Source organism: Theropithecus gelada, chromosome 2 (assembly GCF_003255815.1).
Source record: "Theropithecus gelada isolate Dixy chromosome 2, Tgel_1.0, whole genome shotgun sequence".
NCBI lineage: Eukaryota > Metazoa > Chordata > Mammalia > Primates > Cercopithecidae > Theropithecus > Theropithecus gelada.
This window is the reverse complement of record NC_037669.1, coordinates 56,785,497-56,808,434: the sequence shown is the minus strand read 5'-3', so window position 1 is coordinate 56,808,434 and position 22,938 is coordinate 56,785,497. Positions and strand designations below refer to the sequence as shown.

General features: G+C 39.9%; 1 long non-coding RNA gene across 1 annotated transcript in view; it reads right to left on the bottom strand.

Annotated features, from left to right (window-relative positions):
* LOC112619704 overlaps positions 1-20,192 on the bottom strand; it is a 63,515-nt gene extending 43,323 nt beyond the window's left edge. Inside the window, exon 1 of the long non-coding RNA XR_003118282.1 lies at positions 19,763-20,192. This is a non-coding gene — a long non-coding RNA (uncharacterized LOC112619704). The remainder of the gene's footprint in view (positions 1-19,762) is intronic.
* Between the last annotated feature and the right edge of the window lie 2,746 nt (positions 20,193-22,938).

The window sequence follows — 22,938 nt, the reverse complement described above, 5'->3', positions numbered from 1 at the left end:
ACAAAACCTGGATGAAAGCACATCTGTTTACAACATAGCTTGCTAACTACTTTATAGCCACTGCTAAGACTGGCTTCTCAGAAAAAGAGATTTGTTGCACAATATTACTGCTCATTGACCATATATATCTGGTCACCCAAGAACTCGGATGGAGATGTACAAGGACATTAATGTTGTTTTTATGCCTGCTAACACAAAATTACACTTTGATCCATTTTGCAGCCCATGGATCAAAGAGTAATTTTGACTCACAAGTTATTATTTAATAAATACATCTCATAAGGCTACATAGATAGTAATTCCTCTGATAAATCCAGACAAAGTAAATTGAAAACCTCCTGGAAAGTATTCAACATTCTAGTTGCCATTAAGAACATTCATGATTCATGGGAGTGGATCAAACTACCCACATAAACAGGAATTTAAAATATGTTGATTCCAACTTTTATGGGGACTTTGAGGAGTTCAAGACTTCAATGGAGGGGATGGGTATTCCAGATAACGAGAGAACTGGAATTAGAAATGGAGCATGAAGATGTGACTGAATTGCTGCAATATCATGATTAAACTCAAATGAATAAAAAGTTGCTTCTTGTGGATGAGCAAAGAAAGTGGTTTCTTGAGATAGAATTTACTCCTCATGAAGATGCTATGAACATTGTTGAAATGACAACAAAGGACTTAGAATGGTACATAAACCTAGTTGATAAAGCAGTGGCAGGTTTTGAGAGCATTGACTCCAGTTTTGAAAGTAGTTCTACTGTGGGTAAAATGTTATCAAATAGCACTGCATGAGAAATCTTTTGTGAAAGAAAGAGTCAGTCAATGTGGCAGACTTCACTGTCTTATTCTAAATTGCCACAGCCACCCCACCTTTTAGCAACCACTGCCCTGATCAGTCAGCAGCCATCAACATCGAGGCAAGACCCTCCACCAGCAAAATCATTATTACTCACTGAATACTCAGGTGATCATTAGCATTTTTTTAGTCATAAAGTATTTTTTTAAAAATTTTAGACATAATACCACTGCACACTTATTAGACTATAGTATAGTGTAAGTATAAGTTTTGTATCTAATAGGAAGCCAAAAAAATTGTGTCACATGCAAGTATTGAATATTTGCTTTACTGCATTGGTTGGAACCAAACTCACAGTATTTCCAAGGTGTGCCTGGATTTAGAATACAGAGCATTAAGTTTCTAAACAAACAGAATGCCTTTTTTTTTTTTTTTTTTTTTTTTTTTTTTTTTTTTTTTTTTTGAGACAGAGTCTCGCTCTGTCGCAGCCCAGGCTGGAGTACAGTGGTGCAATCTTGGCTTACTGCAATCTCTGCCTCCCCGGTTCAAGTGATTCTCCTGCCTCACCCTCCTAAGTAGCTGGGGCTACAGGCGTGCACCACCACACCAGACTAATTTTTGCAGTTTTAGTAGAGGTGAGATTTCACCGTGTTGTCCAATCTGGTCTCGACCTCCTGACCTCAAATGATCCACCCACCTCGGCCTCCCAAAGTGCTGGGATTTTAGATGTGAGCCACCACACCCAGCCAGAATGTCTTAATGGAATCTTGCTCTCTATTAATGTGATGCCTGTTGCCCCCTGTTACCCTCTTCCATAGAGGAACAAAACACTTCACAAAAGACTTTGGAAATCCTCCTACTTAAGGGTTTTCTCTAAAATGCAGAGACTCTAAATGACTTACTCAAGCCTGCCTGTCTTCACTTTGAGTTTCAATATATGTAATATACATAAATATATATAAAATATACATAAAACATAAAAAAAATATAGAAAATGACACAAGACTCCCAAGTATGCAAAGGCCAAATGTAGCCAATATTAGCATTCCATTGTATTTTCTTCAAAACTTTTATTTTTTGTTACAAATTAAAGCTATGTCTTTCTTCCCACTCTTTCTTGCCCTGCCCCCTACATGTATAGGTACCAGAGCTCTAAAGTTGGTGATTATCATTATTGTGCATATTTTTGTATTTTTACTAAATTTATATGTATCTATAAATAAGATAGTATTGATTACTGCTTCTCTATAATGTACGTAAATTATGTCACAGCATATATATTCTTTGTACCTAAACTGGACTTTTGGCACCTTTTCACACCATGTATTGATTTAAAGTGTACAATTAAATGAACATTACCCAGAAATATCTTGATAGAGTTAAGTAAAGAGATCTCATGGCATATTAACAAAAATGTGAGGATTGTTATCAGAATCACTCTTAGAATTCATACCTCTGTATGGCAGTGGTCAGTAAACTATTTCTGTAAACAGCTAGATAGTAAAAATGTTCTGCTCTGAAGAATATATGGTTTCCATGGAAACTACTTGACTCTATTTCAAATTTAAAAAGCAGGCATAGATAATATGTAAATGAATGGGCATGGCTGTGTTCCAATAAAACTTTATTTATAAGAACAGGCTATGGGCTCTTTTTGACGTTTGCCAACCTCTGGTACATGGCAGTGAGAGAGGAAGGAGGGACCTGGCTGTGCCATCTTGCTGTCTATAGAACTCTGGGGTTGGTAGGGCTTATCTAAGGAGTCAACTTCCTCCTTGATGCTCCAAATGCATCCCTTATGAAATGCTTCTCAGAGAAAGATAAACTGTCATTAGTGAGGAGCACCATTTAGTCCAATTTATTAGGGGAATGTAAAATTAAATAATTCAAACCTGAAGGTGTTGGAACTTTAAACTTTTTTGAGCCCTGAGAGGAAAGTGGCTATGTGGCCTGAGTCACATAGCAGTTAGCTGCAACTTTTGCTTTTTCTTGTAAATAATTAGGAAAGACCAAATAGTGACAAAGACAAGACCCCTGGAGATCATGAACTGCCTCTTATAGAATGTCACAGCAATCTTCCTTGAGTTACAGCAAGCTGTAACCAATTAAATCGTTATAATATATGTACTGATGGAGAATGTTTTAACCCTTATAAACTCTGCTTCTGCCTATATAAATGAAACCTTCACTTATCTGCTTTGGAGCACTGACTCTATTCCTTTGGAGTCTGTGTTTCCTGAGTGGCTATTCTCAGCTTTTTGCTCAAATAAACTCTATACGTAATCATAGTTTCTAAATTTAAGGTTGATAGCAACTCTATGTGGCTAGCACCTATTACCAAGAGGCAGGCTGAGCAATGACGTGTTACCATGGAAAGAACACTTAGCTGGCAGTCAGAGGACATGGGTTTGGTTCTCAGTTTACCACTATCATCTTTGTCATCTATCTGGTCTCAGGCAAGACAGTATGAATATGGCTATAAAAGCAGACATCAGGAAGTGACCAGAAAGATGGAGCAGGAATTAAAGGAATCAAGGAGAGAAGAGGTGCTTAGTGTTAAGACTACCACTATGGATTAAAAGTCCGACTTTAGATATAAAGGCAGCTTATGTAAAATTATAAGCTACAGCAAAATTGTTCCATATTGGCCCAGAAAGGAGAAATGAATGCTGTAAGAGGGACTTAGGTTTAGCTCAAGCAAAAGAGATTCTTTCAAGAAATTCTAGATTTCTAAAAGTGCAGTAGCTATTACAAGAGCATCTTATTCATAGATGTGTGCAAAAAACAAACAAACAAACAAACAAAAAAAAAACACTGACCACTTGAAGTAATATAAAAGGGTTGAATGAGAAGTTGGACAAGAATCTTGAGACTGAATCTCCTTCTAGACCCAATATTTTATAATTATATGAACATAAGCTGGACTTGACGTATTTAGAGCTTCCTTCTGAAAATGGCTATTGAATTTTTAATAATATGTAGCTGTTACAAATTATCTCAGACAAGGAAGATTTTTAAAATACTTATGGTTTTCTTTAGTATCTAGTACAATGTCACATTGTGCTAATGGCACATAGTAGGTGCTTATTAAATATTTGTTAAGTAAATGAAAATTTAATCTATATAATACTGCAAAGGGAAGCGTTAAATGGTTTACGTGTTCCTGGTCAAACTTGAGCTAGCTTCCCTGCTTTTTGCTTCTAAAATATCTCCACAGGGTCATCCAATTAGTGTTTGAATTGATGGCCATGTAAGCCTAAGAGCAAACGCTTGCATTCCAAGACATAGGGAGGACTAGCAAAAGGCAAACCATCCGGTAAGATTTGGTTGGCCACAGTCGCATGTGGTCCGTTGTTAACTTGGCAGCATTCCTGTGTGCTGCAGGATGAGGTGAACACTGGCAATTAACACAATCATCTTCTCTGTAGCAGCAGCAGGATTCCCTGGAAGTTATAGCAGTTAAGAGGAGAGCGCAGCTTGAGGCTCAGCTCTGGGATGCCAGGGTAGAGGCGTAGGGGAGTCTGTTCTGCCTCCAGCTTCAATAAACTCTGGCTTTGGAAACAAGATCCATAGCAGAGAATGACCAAAAGGGAAGGAAACCCATTCTTTTCCCACTCAGAGTAGAATGGGAATGTGTCTATGTGTTGGGTAGGTCAAAAATATAAAACAGTCAGTGATGCTGCTGCTTCTTCCAAGTGCATTCAGCTACATGATTCATTTGATCCTGCTGTAAGGTGAACCAACGGAATAACCCGGAACTTCAGACTCCTAATTTCAGACCCCTAACCGATGCCAATAATAAATCTGAGATCCGTTTCATTTTGTCTCATGTTTCATGTCATTTTGTCTCATGTTTCCGCAGCCAGATAAAATAAATCCCCTCTAAGAAGCACCTGGACCTGAGAGGCCATCACCCAGGTGTGCAGCTTTGGAAACTAGAAAAGAGTATTATGATTATCATTCTGTTTTCTATAGAGGAAAAAGATGAGCAAATGAGGATCAGAATTCTGTCAAGTCGAAAGCCAGTGCCTCCATGGAAACCTAATTTCTACTTAATAGCACTAAATGATTAAATTAGACCCTTTGACACTGCTTCTTAACAAGGCATGATAGCTAGGTGCTTTGTTTTATGATTCTAGTTGTTGAATATGATTAAGAGAAGATTCTCTGAGCTCTCTTTCAACCTTGAGAGAACCCTAAAATTTTTTTTTTTATTATACCAGCAATGCTGGAAGATAACATACGCTACATTTATTGATCAACTTCTCCAAGTGCTGGGGTTATACTTGGCACTTGCTAGACCATTACATTAGATTTGCTGTTAATAATTGCACCCCGGGAACTAATTTAACTTCTCATTCCTCCCCAAAGTAGTATTTTACCTTACCCTTTAGTTCAAGGGAAAGTTGCTGAATCTCAGTCACCATAAATGAGATAAAAGGTAATTTGTCAGATTAAATCCCTGAGCTGAAAATTAAACAGTGAGAACACTGTACGAGGTTTTTATGTTTCTCAATCCTTGAGCTGATCACAGAGACATAAATTTAGGTTTCAAAACTGGAGTCATTCCCTGAGAAAGGGACTGGTTTTGGCCTGAGAGGGAGGATCTTGAGGCATGGGAAGTGATGACATCAGTCTCAGTTTTTCAAAGGAAACTTTAGAAATGAGGAGGATTTTTAGAAAGTGAGAAGAAGTGCACATGGCCTGCATAAGGTCCTGAGAAGATACAGGTTAGGTCACATTCATCTGGGAGGAGGGGGAGATGTAGAGGTGGAGGCATGGGACTGCTCACATCCCTTCAAGGAGAAACCCTAGAAAACATTACAATGACTCAGCTCTACCTGATCTGGACACCCCACCCTCACCCATCCCTATCACTGTGCCCTTTGCCTGCCCCACCCACCCATGCTGCCCAGGCTCTTCCTTGACTTTCCCTGCATGTTCCTGCCCCAGGGCAGTCATATTTGCTGTTCCTTCTGCCTGGAATGCTGCCCCCTCACTCCCCAGGCGATCACCTGGCTCACTCCCTCACTCCTTCAGGCCTTTCCTCAAAGGTCTCCACTTGATGAGAATTTCCCAGACCACCCTGTTTAAAATAGGAATCCCATTCCTCCTGACCTGCCCAGTCTCCTAGAAGTCTCTTTTTTCCTATAGCATTGATCACTTTCTAACATATCACATACTTTATTTACCCTTTTATTCTCTGTCTCCCTGTCACTCCTCAATACAAGCTCCCTGTGAGTGGTGACTGTTGCCTGTTTTGGTCACTGCTGTGTCCCCAGTGACAAGAACAGTCCCAGGGCACATAGTTGAATGAACGAAAGAGAGAAAACAAAGGTCCAACTGAGGGAAAGAAAATAAGAGAAACCCCAAGCAGGATGGAAGGGATGAGTTGCAAGGATAAAAAGAGAACTCCAAAAGCTGAGATTTTGGGAGATGTACATAAAGAACAGAACAAGATAAATTGCTCCTGTCATCCCTGCTGTTTGGCTTGGCATGGGGGCTCATCACCTGACGTCCTGCCCTTTAAAATGATCTGCTCACACCTCATAGGTTCTGTTCTGCCTGAAATAGTTACAGTGACTCAGCACAGAGGGGTGGGAGTAAATTATTCTCTAGGCTGTCTCAGCTGTGGCCAGAGCTGTGTTATCTGGCGGGGGCTTGGCAGTGGCTGACTGAGGCTGGGGCAGGCCCAGGCGGGCACTCTGGGCATGCTCTCCTCTCCACAGTGCTGCCACACGCCTGGTAGGGACAGAAGGAAACATGTCACCAGAGCTCATCCCTCCTTATATCAAACCACAGATTGATCTAAAATTTCCATTCAATTAAAGAATAGTAGAGAAAGAAGAATAACCACATGCATACAACTCTACTATGCCCTGAGATTCCTCTAAAATGAGAAAAAAATATAGAACAGCAGAGATAAAATAAGAAATAATAGTAGATAAGAGATGCTAATTTATTTTGGCAAGAGTGGGAGACAATGGAGGAATTGGCGTATTTCATCAGTTCTAAAACATTCATCTTTTTAACATTTTAATGTTTCTGAAATCAGAATGGCTCTTACAATTGGTGATATCTTACAGTTGTAATTGGCAGCATTTTTCCTTCTAAATTATTTATTAGATAATGAATAATGTATTCTATAATCGATTGCATCTTAGATGGAATAAAATATGATAACAACACAGACAAATCTGAATGCTGAAAGTTTACAGAGGGACATGACAATGAGAGGAAGCCAAGCTCCCTTGCAGAATTTCAGAAGGGACAGAAGATTTGCCTGCACCATGTGCTATGCGGGTTGGGGTGAAGAGTTGGGCCAATAAGGGATTGGTTGAAAGTTGGTAGAAGATCTCCAGACTCCCCCAGATCCCTGCCACTTTCCACACTGATGAGCCAGCTAACTACCCTTCTCTTCTCCTCATCCCCTGGATCCAGAGAAAATACAGGAGATTCAATTAAATTTGAATTTCATATTATAAATAATTACATGATATATATTTATGTTAAAAATATTCCTTGGCCATCTGACATTCAGATTTCGATGGGCAGACTCTATTTTGTCTTTCTTTGGATGTGGAGGAATTGAATCAGACATGTTCTAAACTGTGAGATGCAAGTTCCGTGGAAACCTAGCAAGAGGCACAGGGCTGAGCACAGTTTAAGCAAAGACCTATTGAATGATGACAGACTCAAACACATTTTATTTTTTGTTGTTGTTGTTGTTTGTTTGTTTGAGACGGAGTCTCTCTCTGTCACCCAGGCTGGAGTGCAGTGGCGTGATCTCGGGTCACTGCAACCTCTGTCTCCAGGGCTCAAGAAATTCTCCTGCCTCAGCCCCCAAGTAGCTAGGATTACAGGCGTCCACCACTGCGCATGGTTAATTTTTGTATTTTTAGTAGAGATGGGGTTTTGCCATATTGGTCAGTCTGGTCTTGAACTCCTGACTTTAGGTGATCCGCCCACATTGGCCCCCCAAAGTGATAGGATTACAGGCATGAGCCACCACGCCCGACCACTCAGCCACACTTTGTAGTTCAGCTTTGAGAGCACTGAGGGTCAGATCCACTCCCTCACTCCCATCACCACCATCCGAGGCAAGAAGGTTGGGAGCTCTTGTGTGCGGACCCTGATTTTGGAAGATCCCCTAGTGAAGCAGCTAGTGCCCTGCCTACCCAATCATCCTACAGAGAAGCCCACCATTCAACAAGTTCTCTCTCCCTGCTCCCCGTGAACATGTGGGACTCTTATGCAGATTTCTACCTTGCTTTGAAAATGGGCAGACAACAAAACATCACTAGACATTCAAAGGAAGCCTGCAATTTGGGAAACAGTAGCAGACGATAATACAGAAAAAGAACTGGCCGGGAGCGGTGGCTCATGCCTGTGATCCCAACACTTTGGGAGGCCGAGGCAGGCAGATCACGAGGTTAGGAGATTGAGACCATCCTGGCTAACACGGTGAAACCCCATCTCTACTAAAAAAAAAAAAAAATACAAAAAATTAGCCGGGTGAGGTGGCGGGCGCCTGTAGTCCCAGCTACTCGGAAGGCTGAGGCAGGAGAATGGCGTAAACCCGGGAGGCGGAGCTTGCAGTGAGCCAATCGAGCCACTGTACTCCAGCCTGGGCGACAAAACGAGACTCTACCAAAAAAAAAAAAAAAAAAAAAAAAAAATTGTGAAATCTCTCAGAAAATAAAATAAACAGGCATACAGATGAAAAATTGGAATAAAAAATATATAATATTGGGAGGATCCATCCAAGAAGTGTTCAACTAACAGGAGGCCTAGAAAGAAGAAAAATCAGGAGGAAACAAAATTATCAAAGAATGTAAGAATATTATCTGGAACCAATAAATATGTGTTCCTGGACTGATAGGGCCCACAAAATGCACAAGACCAAGAATGAAAATAGTGCCAAGTCAGACCCATTGGCATGACCACCAGAACACTGGTGATGAAGATTCTTAAAGAATCGAGGGTTGGGGTTAAATGCACATCTAAGTTATGGTTTGGGAGCCGGTAAGCACCACATTTCAGAAATGAGATTACCTTCTGAGATGGGAATCTCAGTGATAGTTCAAGATCCCAAGGGGGTGGGAAAGGATTTGTGAGGGGTGCATGGAATAAGTTAGGCTGGAATCACTTCTGAGCAGCTATCTACACAGCCTTCACTCAAGTGAACAATGCACTTCACTTGGCTGTCATGTTGGGCAGTTAGCCTCTTCTAAAAGAACTCACTGTTACCATGCACGTTGGAGATTCTGGACTCAACATCTGATTATGTGAAACGACAGAGAAAATGAGCAAGATTTCATCACTCAGAAGCATTCAAACTACTGAAGATATTTACAAATAAGCACATTATAATTAACCATAATTAATTGAAAGCAATAATTGAAATTGGGAAACCACATGCAAAACTCTAGCTTTCTGGCTGATTTCAAAGCACATGTAGATTTGAAAACATAAGGCTCATCTTCTTGAGACAATTGGATGGTGCTTAATAGTTGCCTCCTTCAGATTCGACTTGCTCTTCCAATTAGCCAGAGTCTCTATCACTCCCTATTTTCCCCAAGTCTTGATGTCAATTGTCCATTGCCATTTGTCACTGAATGGACATTCTTTTTTTTATTGTAATAGAGTTAAGTGGATAATGAACTTTTTCCTTAACATGGTCAGCATCACTCAGACTCATCACCAGCCTAATTCTTTTGGGCATTTAAATTGCCATCCTGCTTTAGCAAGCCACAGGATGACATCCCACTACCATTGTGTCTAGCTACCACTTAAAAACTGTACCACGAAGACAATTTCTTTTTCTTTTTTTTTCCTTTTTAGATGGAGTCTTGCTCTTGTCCTCCAGGCTGGAGTGCAATGTTATGATTTTGGCTCACTGCAACCTCTGCCTCCTGGGTTCCAGTGATTCTCCTGCCTCAGCCTCTTGAGTAGCTGGGATTACAGGCATCTGCCACCACATCCAGCTAATTTTTGTATTTTTAGTAGAGATGGGGTTTCACCCTGTTGGCTAGGCTGGTCTCGAACTCCTGACTTAAGGTGATCCACCCGCCTCGGCCTCTCAAAGTGCTGGGATTACAGGCATGAGCCACCATGTCTAGCCAAGAATTTCATTTAAAAAGAAGCCCTTGGTAGGAACCAGGGATGGAAATGCATTTGATAACTAACCACTTAATTATTCTGGATCTCAGTTTCCTTCTGCAAGAGAGATCTTGTGATGCTTAGTTGCTAAGGTGCTGCTAATGTAGTAAGAAAAACTATGGCCAAAGGAGAAAGTAATATTTCCATTATCAAAACTGAAGTCACATTTAATGATTTTTCTCTTATTTACCCCAGCTCAAACATGAAAGCCCCCATTGTGGACACAGTATTTCACAATATTTCCCTGGTTTATCCTTTCTATATCTTTTCAATTTAGAAACATTGAGAAAGAGAGAGAAAATAAGCTGTGATTCAGTATTTTAGAGAGATTAAAGATTGTAGGGAATTCTTCCACTTTAATACAGAGACTTTTCATAAGCTTAATTGAGGATGACTCTGGAAATTTAGGAGAAAAAGATAAAAGTAACGTGTTGTTATCAGTAAAAGCTGCCAACAATTTATCAAGAGTCTAACGTGGCTATGTTTCAGTTGGCCCTGACTAGAAGAGGAGATGCTCTGAAACTCTCCTATTAGTTTAGTGCAAAAGTAAAAGTATTACTTTCAATGGCAAAAACCACAATTACTTTTGTACCAATCTAATATAATTGGTATGTCCTTAATTGGGGGGTGGAATAAAGGCCAAAATCATTTTATATATTGCCTCAGCTTACCTCATGTGGGCTATTTCAGGTAGAGGGATCCAAAGCCCCAGGGGAATGAAACAGTATGGCTGCCTGATGAACTTTGCTTTGTTCAAGGTGCTGGAGCGAGTGTGAACCTTGAGGAGGGAGGTGGCACAGATGAAGGGTTGTGGCATAAATTTTGCTGAACTATTCATGTAGATGGTATAGCATATTATACTAGATGTGTTCACACTCCAGAAATATGCGGTTGTTTAGAAGAAACCCTTCCTGTCTTCTTTGTTATATGCCTGTTTATTAATGTCAGTAATGATAAGCACCTTTTATTTGAGTGCTACAAGTGCCTCTCACTGCATTAGGTGTTTTTACGCATCATCTCTGATCTTCAGAACTATGTTGCTAAGTGGATAATTACCCACGATTAACCCAACCATCCATTCAACCTACACATGTGTTTTGAGCGCTGCCTTTATGCCAGGGCCTTTGTAGCCAGCATGGGAAATGCAATTGTGAATAAAACATTCAAGGTCCCTATATTCACAAAACGTATGTTCTGGGAAAGAGTACCCTATAATTAACTGAAATATAAAATGTAAGAAATTAATAAGCACTATGAAGAAAATGAAGACAACGAGATAGGAAGATATGATAAAGAATGTGGGTGACTACTATATATGTATATTTGTTTACAAACTGTAATGAGTGCCACCACCATATAATACACAGAACCTATTGATAAATATGCAATGAGAGTAAACTTAATTTTGGCTTGGGTGGGGTGTCAAAAAAGACCTGTGTAAGTAAGTGGTTTTTAAGCTGAGACCTGAGTTAGTCAGTTGGGGTGTTAGGTGAGGTACGGGTGGGAGGTGGGTTGTAAATAAGAGGAATAGCATGGGCAAATGCCTTGGTGTAGAAAAGAACTTGACTTATTGGAGGTGCTAAACTAAAGCCATAGCAATCAGAGTAACTCATGGAGTGGGACAAGGTGAGGTAGAGAGGAGAATGGCACAGGTCAAACGCTCATGAAGGTCAGTGTCATATCTAAGGAAACAGGTTGTTACAGGTTAATAAAGTCCTAAGAACCCAAAGATAAGTGATCAATATTAGATTAGAATCCAGATATGTCGAACTATATGCCCCATCTATTCAAGTAGCTCTTTCTAGTACACATGCTGTCTCTGAACTAAGAGGCAGTTGGGAACACACACACACACACACACACCCCCCTAAACTGGGAATACCAGTTCAGGAGCAGATCCCTGCAGTTTGGCTGCATATGTTTTGGGATAAAGATGACCTGGCAGTGCCTGGCCCATGTTCCCTCAGTGCTAAAGTTCAGACCAACAGCGGTGTGTCTCAGTAAGGAGCTGGACCATGCAAGTCAAAACTGGGCTGGAAGCACTTAACACCTGAACTCCTGGGCTGCTGGCAAGTCAGATGATAAAGGAATAAACAGAGTCATTGTACCTCATTCTTGGCCTTTAAATCATCCGAGAGCCTTCATCATTTTTGTCGAGTTATTTTAATTGCTCTCATTTGCAGAAGCAAATTAGGTGTAGCATTTTTTCAGGATGCTGTTCAGATTGATGCCAGGGAGGAACCAAAAGAGAAAAAAAAAAAGAGAGAGAGAGAAAGAAAGAAAACCTGTTTCTAAACAAAAGCCCAACCAATCTCTATGAAGGAAATTGATTTGTAAACCTTGTCAAGGTAGTTTCAAAGGCAAATCTATTTGGGGCATCGTGGGGTTTGTAATCAAGGTCAGAAGAAATAGTTCAATTAGTATATGTGTCATACCAATAAAAGATTTTTTTGCATTAGAACTCTCAAAGAGGATGACCTTACCACTGTGTAGTCTCCATGAACTCAGAATCAAAGAGAGGATTGTTTCTTATAACAATGCTATTGAAAGTTTGTTAGATTAAACCTTATCTAACACATGCTGAATAAAATGGTGATTGGGGAAGTAATTTTGAGAATGCAGGCAACCCACACACTTCTCTCAGGTTATCTGGATAATTTATTTCTGTTTTCTCCTCACCAATTTGGGTTGTTCTGATTAATTTACTGCTTAATGACCTGACTACAAGAAGGTGAACAGGGAAAGGAAGATTTGAACCAATTCAACACATTTTTAATGAATGCATATTTAGACCAACTACAGAACAAAGCACTGGAGATATATTCTATAGCAGGGGTAAGGAAGAGACAGACACTTTCTGAGAGCCCAGAATGTACGACTGAGCTATAAAACTTGCTCAGACCCTCAATGCCATTCTCAAGGACTCACACAGGCATATCAGGCATCCCTTGGGAGCACATATGATGGATTCCCAAAGCAGTTTCAATTGCTAAGTATTTTGTGCTGTCGTCTAGGGACCATTAACATAATTCCAAAATTTCAACACTTGAAAATTCAATCTAGGTTCTTATTGATCTGGAAGCTCAGTAAAATCACAGTCCTTTGTGTCTAGGTTTTGAAACTATTTTCTACATTTTGTGTATATTTTACAAACTATTTTCTTAAACTACTTGTAAGCCATTGTTTGTATGAGTCTTGTCTCTGAGGATTCCTCTGCATTGTCAGCAATGATGCTTTTTTCAGAATTTGGTACCAGGACCTCCTACATCACAGCCATTTGGCAAGCTTGTTAGAATGTATATTCTAAGACTTCCCCAAAACCCACTGAATCACAGTACTTGAGGAAGAGACCTAGGCACCTGCATTTTACTCATCTGAACATGCTGATGTGCCTACAAGTTTGAGGACAACTTGTCTAGAGTTAAAACAGTAATATTGCTTATTATCTTCATGAAACTTTAAAAAAAGACTTTAAGCAAAGTTTCTTAGGAAATTACAATGCAATTATGAAAGGTGTGTAAAAAGCTAATGCTAAATACATCAGGGAGGAAAGAATTATCTTGCCAAAACTCCTGGCAAAACCCAATAGTTCTCTAAGGTCTTAGAAATAATATTGGCTTCTGAAGACAAACGAGTTTATGAAATAAGAAATGTTGTCATTCCATTATGATGTGCAAGTAGGTCGGGTTTGGGTTGAGGAGCAGCTCCTTTCCCTATGCATGTCATTTTTACTCTATTTTTTTCCAAGGCCTTTGGATTGGATGGCTGTCTTTATAAGGTGAGATAGTAAAAGTAAGAAAAAAATCTACTGGATTCTCTAGAGCAATATATCCAATAGAAATTTGTGCAAAGATGGAAATACCATCCATCCTAATTATTTATGGATTCAAAATTTGCAAATTTGCCCAGTTGCTAAAATTTATTTGTCAAATTTATTTCTCCAAAGTCAGTACTCACAGGGGTTTTGTGATCATTCATGGATGAATTTGAGTGAAAAATGTGAGTTACCAGATATATACATTCCCAGCTGAGATTGAACAAGGCCTCATTCTGTCTTCTTGTTTTCAGCTCTTATACTCTATCTGTTTTTAGGTCTCTTTAGTGCCATGTTGTTCATGTTTTTGCACTTGTTTTTGGTGATTCCACTGTTTAAGTAGTGCCCAAGTGTAGTGCTGAAGTGCTGTCTAATGTTCCTAAGCACAAGAAAGCTGTGTTGTACCTTACGGAGAAAATAAGTGGATTAAATCAGATTCATCCAGGCATGAGTTATAGGGCTATTAGCCATGAGTTCAATGTCAATGAATCAACAACATAAATATCAAATAAGGTGTTTTAAACAGAAAGACATAACACAAGGTTATATAATGAATGCTTGATGAAAATGTTATGACCATAGGCTCACAGGAACCTAACTCAGTATTTCTGCTAGGAGAGAATGTTCAGTATTCACTAATGCAGTTCTCATGGTGACTTTATAGAATATAACTATCATGAATAATGAGAATTGACTGTATTCCACTCTGAGGAAGCTAGCCACTCATAACTATTGAGCACTTAAAATGTAGCTAGCACAAGGTAAATTTTTCATTTACATTTTAGTAAAATTTAAGCAAATTGAAATAAAATACAATTGTGAAATTACAGTAGCCACATGTGGCTAGTGGTTATTTTATTGTGCAATGCAGCTGTAGACTCTGAAAGCCCTGCTTCTCATGAGGTGGATATATTAGTTTAGTGTTGTTGAATAACTAACTACCATGTGTTGATGAAGAGTGAAACTCTAAAATATTTGAAAAGATTTATTCTGAGCCAAATATCAGTGACTGTGGTCCATGACTCAGCCCTCGGGAGGTCCTGAGAACATGTGCCCAAGGTGTTGGTGTGTAACTTGGTTTTATATACCTTAGGGAGACATGAAACATCGATCAATCAAATACATTTGAGAAATACATTGGTTTGGTCCAGAAAGGCAGGACAACTCAAAGTGGGGTGGTGGGCGGGGTGAGGGCTTCCAGGTTAAAGATAAATTTAAGCTTTTTCTGGTTGACAATTGGTCAAATTTCTCTAAAGAGTTGCTTTCAAACAGAAAGGAATGTCTAGGTTAAGATAAGAGGCTGTGGAGACCAAAGCGTAATCATGCAGGCAAAGTTTTTAGCTAGCAGGCTTCAGGGAGAATAGGTTGCAAAATGTTTCTTATCAGACTTAAAGTCTATGTTGATGTTAATGCTGAAGAGGTATAACGAGGCACATTCAACCCCCACTTTCCATCATGGCCTGAAACAGACTCTCAGGTTAAGTTTTAAGAGGCCTGGCTGAGGAAGAAGTCCATTCAGATGGCTGGGGGGCCTTAGAATTTTATTTTTGGTTTACCCATGTGCTTAGTGGCTTAAAATAACACAGATTTATTTTTTCAGTCTCTGGACCTGGATTAACTGAGTCCTCTACTTTAGGGTCTCAGACTGCAAGCCAGGTATTAGCCAGGGCTGTAGCCTTATCTCAAGACTCAACCGGGAAAGGATCCACTTCCAGCCTCATGTGGAGGTTTGCTGAATTCAGTTCCTTGTGGTTATAGTGAAACCGCCTTTGCAAACACGATAACTAAGAAATTATGACAGTAAAAGATACCAGACCTAACCAACTTCATCTTGCTTCTAACCTCTAAACTGTCCTTGTCCATTCCTCAATGTAAGCCAAACTAGGCTTGGGAAGGAATTTAGTTTATAGTTTAAACAATAGCCCTTCCCAAAAGCCAAACTGTTAATTGTAAAATTAATGAAAGGCCACCAGCCACCAAGTTAGAATGAGAGGAACTGGAATTCTAAATATTACCAGCCATTATTCCGGAGGTCATAAAATACGAAACTTTGCCAATTATTCTTAAAGGTAACATCACTGTTGTAAACCTAAAGTGGGCCTTTTGAGATGCCTTTTCAAATTTTTGCACTTCTAACAACTGGATGGCCTCACCTGGACCTGCCAACCAGTTCTGTGGCCCCCACTCAGGAAATGACTCAGCATAAAAGAACAGCTTCAATTCCCTATGATTTCATCCCAGAGCCAACCAATCAGCACTCCCAATTCACTGGCCGCCTACCCACCAGAATATCCTTGAAAACTCTGATCCCTGAATTTTCTGACTTGAGTAATAACAAAACTCCTGTCTCCTGTACAGCCAGCTCTGCATAAATTATTCTTTCTCTATTGCAATTTCCCTATCTTGATAAATCAGCTCTGTCTAGGCAGTGGGCAAGGTGAACCCATTGGGCATTTACAGTAGGACTGAGGGGCCTTTATTTTATTTTATTTTATTTTTATTTTTTGGCTGTTGGTTGGAGACTGCCTTCCTAAGTTCCTTTCCTAAGTTTTTTGCCATGTGAACCTACCCAACATTGCCACTTGCTACATCATAGCCATCAAGGAAAAAAATCAGCTCCCCTGGGCGACAAAGCGAGACTCCATCTCAAAAAAAAAAAAAATCAGCTCCCAAGAAGGGTATATTATCCAAAAGATCACCAGGATGGCTGAATAGTAGAAGTGTTACTGGGGGCGGGGGGAGGTCCTTGCTCCCAGAGCTCCCAAGATGGTGGTGGGCCACTTCCAAGATGGCCGTGGGCTGCTTCCAAGATGGTGGCAAGCGTCGTGTTCTCTGACCTGGGGTTCTTGGCCTCACGGATTCCAAGGAATGGAATCTTGGGCCATGTGGTGAGTATTATAGCTCTATTAGAAGCCAGTGGGTCATGGAAGAGAATGGTAGAACCCAGTGACTAGTGTTCAGCTCGATTAGGATGAACCTGGGCACTTAGCCGTTCAGGAACAATGGCAAGCCTTTAGCCCGATCAGGAATGGCAACAGGTGCCTCGCTGGATCAGGAGCACAGCAGACACCCTGTGGCATCCAGAGGGATGGAAGTCAGTGGCGGGTCTGCGACGGCGGCAGACAGCAGTGGTGGAAAGCGAGCAAAAGCTCAGCTCGAGTTGTAACAAACACGGACCAGAATAGAGTGCAGTTGCAAGATTTAATAGAGTGAAACAGCTCCGATACAAAGGGAGGGAACCCAAAGAGGGTAGCCATTGCTGGCTCGAATATCTGGGTTTATATCCTGATCAATGTCCCTCCCACTGTGCTCTCAGGTGATAGATGATTGGCTATTTTTTTACCTCCTGTTTTTGCCTAATTAGCTTTTTAGTGAGCTCTCTTTACTACCTGACTCGTTGGGTGTGAGCTAAGTTGCAAGCCCTGTGTTTAAAGGTGGATGCGGTCACGTTCTCAGCTAGGCTTAGGGATTCTTAGTTGGCCTAGGAAATCCAGTTAATCCTGTCTCTCAGAAGGGAGAGCTTCATCTGTGATACCAGTTTACAAACCTGGAAGAGACAGACTCTGGAGTTTACCAGAGATTGACGTTACTATGCCTTACATAATAGTCTGTATTACATAATAGAGTCATACGTATTTAGCAGGTTTGAGGAAAAGTTATATGTATCTATGAGGGGGATTGAACACGTGCACAATGGTAAACATAAATGTAACGTACATCCCATGTTCACATTGGACAGGGTTTTAGCATTATGATGAGACAGAATTTGGTTCTTTACATCAAAAGGTAAACTCTAGGATACACAGACAGTTTGTGTAGTCTCTGCTGCAACTGACTTGAGGTCTACAGTTGCTGATCAGGAAATAGTGTTTGTAAGGCCAGTCCTCCTTCTAATCAGAGTTTTAGTGACCTGGGTTGTAAACCAAAGTTAGAAGGGTCTGATAGCTCCATTGTTAGGGAGTTTGGCAACAGTGTGATTCTCCTGTAGCTCTAGGAATTTAGGAAGTTGCTATTCATGCCAATGAAGCCCTAAACCCTCTATCTGTAGGTAACTGTTGATTCTGTAACCTTAGGGTCTATCCTAGTTGATAAAGAGGTGTGTATTTTGGTCTCTCAGATCACAAGCATTATAATCTTACATAAAATCATCATGGAATTTACATTTCATCACCTTCTCAGCATTTTGTTGCTTAGAAGCAAGTCACAGGCCTGTACACACTTCTGGAGAGGAGATTACATGGGGTGTGATTACCAGGAGGTAGGTATCATGGGGCTTTCTGAGAGACTGTCCTCCCCAGACATCCCCATGATCTTCTCTTGGGCAAGTCTTTCTACCTCATTGTGCCTGAGTTTCTGAATGTGTAAAACAAGGATAATACATATTTTATAGGATTATCATGAAACCACCTCCAGAGGGTTGACAAGAATTGCATACTCGGTTTTGGACAGAAATATAGTTACAATTAAGCATTAATCAGGGTGCACTTTGGCCTCATCCCTTGTTGCTAAAGGTCACTTAGCACTAGATTCTGAACATTTGCATACCCATCATTCCTATAGATAGGATTTTTGACATTGGGGTCATAAAACTATTTAAGAGTTGATCTGCATCCCCATTGTTTCTATACACAGAATCTCTCACACTAGAAAGGCTTTTGCTTAAGGATCCCTTAAGATGTTTTGCAGATCTCTTATTCCAGCAACCAATTTGAAGACCTTTCACAGAGGAATAGGATAAGCATGAGAATATGGCTTCTTCATCTCCAGGTTCCATTACTTCACCCTGTACTCTTTGACCAATCAATAATCTCCATGTTTTGGCCCATTCTAAACCTTAAAAACCCTAAGTCCAAATTCCTTAGAGAGATAGATTTGAAGTTTTCTCTCATCTCCTTGTTAGGTGACTCTACAATTAAATCTTTCTCTGCTGCAACCTGGTGTCTTGGCGTATTGAATTGCTGTGTGCAGTGTGCAATTAAACAATTATGGTTACAACCATATGAATTAAATGACCTAAATCAGGGATTAAATGGCATTGCCTGGTCTATGACAGAATATGAATAATTGTTATACTACCAGTACTATTATTTAACATAACAATGATCTTCATTCCAAACTAGTGGTTGCAAATGGAACAATCTTCATTTTACCACAGAGAAACTGAAGCCCCTACTAGTCTTATACTTTTCTGACCCTGTGGTTTCAGGGAACACAAGGCAACTCTCAGTTTTATTGGTTCAGTTGGGCCCACAAAGATTAGGATTTCACAGCAAACAAGGCAGCATAACATAACACATTTATTTTAACACTATAGTCTCCAATGAAACAGGACTTTAAGGTCATCCCAAACTAGTTTTACTTTATTATATATATGTACGTGTGTGTGTGTATATATATGCGTGTGTGTATGTGTGTATATATACACACACATATACATATATATGATTTATCATATATATTATAGTTATATAGAGAAAACACACACATATATCATCAAATATGTATACATATTTAGTGAGATATAATTTACATACTATAAAATGTATCTAAAGCGTACAATTCAATGACTTTTAGTATATTCATTCAATTGTTGTAGGACTTTCTCCTTAGTTCAGCTAAAAATGGCGTCCTTGTAACACAACCATGAAATATTAGGCTTGCAGATACTTTGAAAGGTGAAAAAAATGGAATTTGTTGGGCAAAAAGGAAAAAAAAAAGAGAAACAGGGACTCTCAGCAGAGCAAGAGTTACTAGTATAGGCTTCCTGCTTCACAGATTGAATCCCAGGTACCAACCAGGAAGAGGAGGAGCTAGACACCCCCCTCCCGCCCGCGTGGACTTCTACGGCACTCCTCCTAGCGTGCATGTAGGTTGAAGTTTCTCTGGGGACCCCTTCCCATCTGGCTGTCTCATTCCCTCCTGTAAAGAAGTGCATCTAACTGCCATTAGAATAAGGATAAGGATAAGGATGAAGACGGATCCTTAACTGTTTCCTGCTGACAGGGGGCGCTGTTTTGGAGAAACGGCAGTCAGAGCTCCCTCAGAGGCCTATCTCAGGGTCCCTGGCAAAAAGAACCATCGCCAGAGGCTCCCGTTGCATGATCGTTTGGAGTTTGATGGCCTGAAGGCAAGAAAAGACACACTGGGTTATTAGAAAACGTTAAAATGAAACAAGGGGACGGGTGAGGAGAGTTGAAAAATCCTGACACCTTTTACTGGTTTTCACAGAGAGAGGGAGGCCAAAAATCCGACTGGTAAAAAACTTTAACCTTTTGTCAGCGTATTGAGTTTCTGGGTTCCCTTACCCTGAGCCCAATCCTAAAGCCAACCATTTTAAGCTTTGGGAAATTAACTCTTTTCAGTTTAGAGGATGCATCTGAGGGAAGTGTCCCATAGTACGAGGACATAATTACCTATTTATGAAGAGAAGACAGAGAAGGAGAGAGGGAAAAAAGAAGGCATTTTTTTTCAAAGGAGTCCCAGGGCTTCAGGATGCATTTGAATGGGGTACAGACTGAAGATGAATGGCTACCCATCTAGAAAGAGGAGAAGAGGCATCTCTGATTCCCTTCTCCTTCTAGCAGATACCCGGAGTACCTGAGGGAGAGAAGGAAGAGCATCTGTTTCCCTCTTCTGTCCTTGCATCCCCAAGTCCTGGTGACCTTGGCAAGTGCCACCATAGGTGTTAAAATGGCTTTCACCCATGTTAACAGGGCAGGTAGGGAGGTGGGAATTATTCACTCTTACCCACGTACACCCTGTCTACTCTGTTGTCAGTAGCCTTGAATTACCTAGACCTCATTTATGCCCATGGATACCAGCATGGCCTTTATCCATGAAATGGGAAGCTTGGCTTAATTGGCAGGAATCAGCCATACTCACCTGTGCTGTGCCTTTTAACGTTCATCATCATCTGCCTCTGGATCCTTCAGATCCAGTTTTCTTTCCTAGAGCTTTGACTGGAAGCTTGGAATTGAGTTTGGTACAAAAATATATCTCAGGGAGTGGGGTTGTATGGACTCTTTATCATAGCCAAATGCTAAGGCAAAACTGTGGAACTGAGTCCTCCTCCAACAAGGGAGAGAAAAGGATGTCTTGTGACACATTAAGATAACTGGAAGCTATAGTTATGCTTGCTAGGATTTAGGTGCATGGTGCTTGGCTTTTGTTAGCTCCCTTGGTCTTACTTTTCCAAAAGGAATCCTTCAAGTGATGGACATCCTATGCATTCCTATCACCTGGCAGGATTTGCAGGATAATTACTCAGAACTAGAATATTGGTCCAGATTTTCACATTACCCATCCCTCCTTTTCTTTCTGAGCTGTAGCGAGAGATTGCTCGTTGATTCACAGGAACAAGCAGGGTTAGTATAAAAATGTAGACAGAAACTTAAAAACAACTATTGAGTTTAGAAGTTAATGAAAAAGTTATGGTAAGTTTTGAAACATAATTTCAATCTCTCCAGTCCTCATTTTTATTAAAAAAATCATGATAAGCCTGAATTGTTTGCAAAATAGACTTTATTCTTATACTTGGCCTGATTATTTGCAGAAAATGCAGCCGGAATAACTATTTCTACATAGGCCTTTTGGATTGCCTTTGATGGAACTTTGTTCCATAAGGAATCACAGATAAAATCTTTTAAAGCTGAGCCCAGCCATGGGTTTTTATCCTCAAATACCTGTGAGTTGGGTGATCCTCTCCTCTTAACATCCCAAGATGAACTTGGAGCTCCTAGGTCTGTTAGAAAGTGCCATTCTGTACTTACCACAGGTCAGGAACCGTATACAAGGACTGCATAGGCAAGGGTATGAGGCCAATCTGTTTTTCCCCAAGGGCTTTTTATTGGCTCTGCAATTTGAGCTTGACTCCTTAAAGGTAAGCATATCTTTCCAGTCAAGGCCTTGGTGAAATAACCAGTTTCTCCAATTGTGTCCTGTTGCAAAAGAAAAATGGATTCTTACTGTGCTGATGCAAAGAACTATATTGTCATAAGTTAAGAATACTCACAGATAGTTTCCAAATTCCAGAGGAAACAGGCAGAGAGAAATAAACATGCTCCAAATTTGGTTCATAGGAGTATACCTTACTCAGTTATTAAAGGCTGTAAATAGTTTAAAATATGTTTCCATGACTCTGAAAACAAAACAAGGACCAGCAATATTCCAAGCAAAAGTTAAAAAGATTATTTCGATTTTCTGAGTTCAATACATTGAGTTCTTGTTTTGCTCAATATTCATGAACATATCAGCTCTTCTTGAGTCCTGTACATTTTTCCTTTATTTTAATGTTACAATCTCCAAAGTTATCAGAAACCTGTATTTGAGAACACCTGTCAATATTCTGTGGCTTATTATAAACTGTCCTTTAAAAAGGACTAAAACAAGGAAAAAATGTCTGTGAATAGCAAAATGTCCAGGGTAGCTACAGTTAGAAAGTGTTTGGTTTGGTTATCTCTGTGGTTTTCAATAACTTAACATAACAACCTAAACTATGATTGATAGCATATTCTTAGACATTAGAATTTTTTAAATGCTATACAATTTGGGAACACATATTTGTATTATTCACCAAAATATAACCTAAAGAGGATGGAACACCATTTTGGCAATCCCATGTACCTAAACATGTCAACTAATCCTGTTTACCTCTCTTTTCTAGACACTCTAGGGGCTCTTCTGGAGCCTCTGAAAATCCAGGTGTCAAGAAAGACAATTTTGAAACTGAAGTTTGATTTGGGGAAGCCTGTTACATATGTTAGAGGATTAAAACACTTGATGTTATGAAATAGAATTCCACAGTGCCATAAATTATTTATTTTGCCAAATGATGACTCAGAATTTTAAAGAAGCAAGAAGCAAAAATATTTACTCATTAGGAGAGAAGACAGCTTTTCAAACAATTTGTCTCCTGTCTTCTCTTCCTTTGACTTGGCAGTCTATTCTTAAGGCAAATGAAAATCTTTCACTATCCTTTACTATTACATAAAAATCTTGTATAAAGGAGAGAAATCCAAAATTTCACCCTTAACATTAGTCTACTATTGTCAAACCCAATTGTTAAATGAAACCTTATAGACAATTCTACCTAATCTCAACCAATTTGACCATGAGGTAAGATTCTTATAAACCTTTTATAACCCTTTACAAATTTTGCTACAGA